Source organism: Triticum dicoccoides, chromosome 2A, assembly GCF_002162155.2.
Source record: "Triticum dicoccoides isolate Atlit2015 ecotype Zavitan chromosome 2A, WEW_v2.0, whole genome shotgun sequence".
Taxonomy (NCBI): domain Eukaryota; kingdom Viridiplantae; phylum Streptophyta; class Magnoliopsida; order Poales; family Poaceae; genus Triticum; species Triticum dicoccoides.
The window spans coordinates 742,381,297-742,385,560 of NC_041382.1; the positions used below are offsets into that span (position 1 = coordinate 742,381,297).

The following is a 4,264-nucleotide window of genomic DNA, read 5'->3' on the forward strand; positions in this document are numbered from 1 at the left end:
ACAGGGGAAACCCTAAGCCCCAGGTTTCTGTAGCGACAATATCCTTTCCCCCAGCCGCCGCCCCCCACCATGTCGTAGCAGTGGCGAGCTTCTCCCTCCCGCAGCAAAAAAAACAGAGTAAAAAAGGTTGCAGAAGATCGAAATCACCGTGAAAGAACACAAAAGCTTGCCTGCAACTCTTCTTGTGTGATCAGGCAACAACCTGAACAAAATGTGGGCAAAAGAATTGCCAAGATTGGGCAAATTTCCCCAAGTGAACTACAGCAAAGGTAACAAGGTTGTTCCAATTTTTTTGACCATGAGATCCTTTTTAGTTCTACTCTCCAGATGTTCCTCCTGTACTCCAGTGTTGCAGCTTTGCCTTCTATACATCAGTGTTTGAATTATGGCCCCAAATCTATCCCTTCTTCTTGCCCCCTGTACAACCATGGTGCTAGACAAAAGTTGCTTGCTCTTCAATAGTTTCTTGCCTGTAGTTATGCACCTTGCTTCTGCAAAAAAAAAAAAACAGACTAATTAATTGCAGAAATCTTGCCTGTTTATATTGTAGAAAAAATTGTTAACAATCAGGGTATGGCAAACTATTGTAGTTGCTTACAAAAGGTCCAGTATCTTAAGAAACAGGGGTAAAAACTGGGCAAAAAATAATCAGTAAGGGGAGAAGTATAGTTGCTTACAAAAAAACAAAAAAGAAAAAGGCAAAAGAAAAAGTCTGATATGTGAACCTAGCAATGATTCAGTAAAAAAAATGCTCCCTGCTCATTTAGTATATGTATTAATTCCTACAACTATTTTGTCTTTTGAAATGTGCAGATGGCCGGCCTTGATCTCAATGAGCTTCCCGACGACTTTGTTGACTGTGATGGTGGTCCCCTGTTCTGTACACAAGCCCCACCTGAAAAAAATCCCCATTTCAATCGAGGGGGTGGGCGAGTCGCCAGATTTGTGTTCTGCTGCTGTCCAAGATGTCGTAGGTGTGGGGTTCCGTGTTGTGGCTAGTACTGGTGTGTCTGATGCGACGGCAACTGTCGAAACTATCGTGCCCGCACCTGCCATGTTCAGCCCAGCTGCAACTGTGCCTAGCAATGGTGGGCAAGGTCGTGCAAGTAGCGCTGGCTTGTTAGGTTTTGATGAGAATGAGGTGCGATCTAGCCCACAGGAACCTTATGTTGGCATGGAGTTTGACACAGTTGAAGGTGCTAAGGAGCACTACAAAGCTTACTCTCGCAGAATTGGGTTCTCGATGAAAGCCAACACTTCCAGGAGGTCTTCGTACACTAATGTGCTTGAGAAGCAGACTTTTTGTTGCAACAAGTCGGGGAAGCCTAAAATCAATGATGATGCCCGCACAACCGTGTTTGAGAAACTAACCTCAGATTCTGATGACCGTGGCGATGGACAAGATGTTGGGAGTAAGCAAGCAGGGTGTAGTTCTTATAAATCTCCAGGGGGGCTTGTTAAGAAGAGGAGAAGAGAGTTTATCAAACAGACGGGCTGTCGAGCAAAAATGACAGTCAAGCTGACTAATAACAAGTGGGTGGTCACAGGTGTTGTTGCAGACCACAATCATAGACTAATTGACAAGCCATCTCTCACTAAATACCTCCGCTCTCACCAAGGCATCCCGCCGGAAGAGGTTGAGTTCCTGGAAATATTGCATAGGTGCAACATGGAAACAGGTCACATGATGACTGTTATGTCTGAATTCTATGGCCAAGCTGTAATTGTGCCGTACACAACAAAAACGATAAGCAACATGAGAACTAACCTTCGCAGTGCTGAGGCAAATGAAGGTGATTTGGCTAAGACAGTTGCCTACTTCGAGCAAAAGCAGGAAGAAGACCCAAGCTTCTTCTTCAAAATCAAAAAGGATGGAATAGGAAGAGCTGAGAATTTGTTTTGGGTTGATGGGAGGGCTCGAGAGGCTTAAGTAAAAGCTTACAATGATTGCATCTCTTTTCACACGACCTACTTGACGAATATGTGTAACATGCCCTTTGCTCCATTTATTGGGATGAACAGGCATGTGTAGTCTTTCATGCTGGGGTGTGGCTTCTTGCGGCAAGAGCTTGAGACTAGCTTTGATTGATTGTTTGGGGCCTTTCTTGAAGCGATGCATGGCATTGCACCGCTCAACATCATAACTGACCAAGATCAGGCGATGAAAAACGCTATAGCAAACATTTTCCCATTCGCAGTTCACCGTAGTTGCCGCTGGCATATCATTAAGAAAGCCCAAGAGAAGTTGGGTGCTTACTTGGCTAGGCATCCTGAGCTAGCTAAAGAATTTAATGAGGTGATAGACTTGAGCATGACTCCTGAGGAGTTTGAGGCAAGGTGGGCTGCTATGGTTGAGAAGCATGGTATTGCTGGCGATAAACGCTTTGATGATCTCTATGCGATCAAGCATCTTTGGGTCCCTTGCTAATTTAGGAATTGTTTCTTCCCATTCCTCCAGTCGACTCAATGGAGTGAAGGCTTCAATGCTGTCCTAAAAAGGTACGTGAACCCACAAAATTTTGTGCTCAACTTTGTGAAGCAATATGAGAAGATAAATGACAAGATCTTGGTGAAAGAAGGGGGTAATGATTACTGAACATATGAGCTTGAGCCAAGGCTTTGGTCCCTGTTCCCAATTGAGAAGCAAGCCTTGCGAGTTTACACAAGGGATATATACTACAGGTTTCAACATGAGTTTTCTTTGATTGGCATGTATAATGTTAGGCCTCAAGGCGGCAACATGTACCTGCTTGAGCCTAACAGAATTTATGCAGGGATTTATGGGCGTAAACTGTACATGGTAACAACGCAGGTTGATCAACAAGAGTACGGTTGTGAGTGTTGCAAGTTTTACAGGGATGGGCTACTTTGTGTCCACATCTTGAAAGTGTTCACCCACCTTGGTGTTGATGAGATACCTGAGCGTTACATACCGCCTAGATGGACTCGGAACGCATTTCTTACTGATTTGCCCCCTGACACACAAGTCCCTGATGCCATGCCTCAAGAGTCTCTGCAGCAAATAAGGCACGTTTCCCTGAATACTATGTTTGGCAAAATCTCTAAATTGGGCAGTATGTCCGATGCAGGAGCAGCTTTGTGCAAGTCCTATGGGCGCGCGTTGGAGACTGAACTGAACCAACTTTATAAATCAAGGAGGAAGAAGAAGCAAATGGCGCCAGCTAAGTCACCAGCCCAATCTGCCCCCATGGAAGCTTCTATTGGAGAGCCTAAAGCCAATCCTTTGTGTAACCCCCCAAAATCTTCTACTAAGGGACGCAAGAGAGACAAGAGGTACTATTCGGGCATTGAGTTGTATCCGAAGAACAAGACAAAATGTGCATACTGCAAAGAGTTAGGGCACAATTGTGCCACTTGCATGCCCGGTCTAAACCGAAGTGCTTGATGGATCCAGCAGCGAAAAAAAGAAAAAAGGGGGAATTTGTGTGTGGCCAAACATTGAGTGAAAATGAAAAAGTTGTTCTGGAATATTTTTCATTTGTGTGGAAAAAGACCATGTAATTTATGTTCTGTGCTACTGAAACAAAAAGTGGTTGGTGGCATGCCGTTGAAACTGATAACTAAAATTTTTGTACCTTCTTAATGTTGAGCATCTTTGTCCAATTGACATCATTGTGGTCACTCTCCACCATTTTTGCTGTTAGTATCATCCTCATGTTGGCTATGTCTTTTGGCCCATACTCCAGGACATGGGTGCCATCCCAGTTGTCGGTGTTGTATAGCATATATATGCTGCAATCATACCTGTTTTTTGGGGGAGAAAGGAAAACATGGTGGATTTCGTTAGTGTGTCCCGGAAAAATACGAACTGATATTGCTATTTACTAAGGAAAAAATGCAGTACATACACAAATGTTGCAGCAATTTCACCTAGTTAAAAATGATCACATGAAGCATGATCACAGATAAAAAAATCCAAAAAAAAGAAATCCCTATCACAAATGATGATGCGAACCAAAAATTCAATAAAACAAAAATATGGAGGTAGGCGACTTTGTTTTGGGTGGTCGAGGGTTTTTAGGCGACTTGGTTCGACCGGTGAGGCGACGCTAGGCCTCCTAGGTAGGCGATGTGCGGCCCCACCTCACGTGTTAGGTGACTTTGTTTTGGGTGCTCAAGGGTTTTTAGGCGACTTGGCTCGACCGGTGAGGTGACGCTAGGCCTCCTAGGTAGGCGATGTGCGGCCCCACCTCCCATGTTAGGTGACTTTGTTTTGGGTAGTCAAGGGTTTTTAGGCGACTTG

The 4,264-nt window shown here is 44.3% G+C and overlaps 1 pseudogene; it reads right to left on the reverse strand.

Moving 5' to 3' along the window:
• Positions 1-3,887: 3,887 nt before the first annotated feature.
• LOC119358272 overlaps positions 3,888-4,264 on the reverse strand; it is a 3,080-nt pseudogene continuing 2,703 nt past the window's right edge.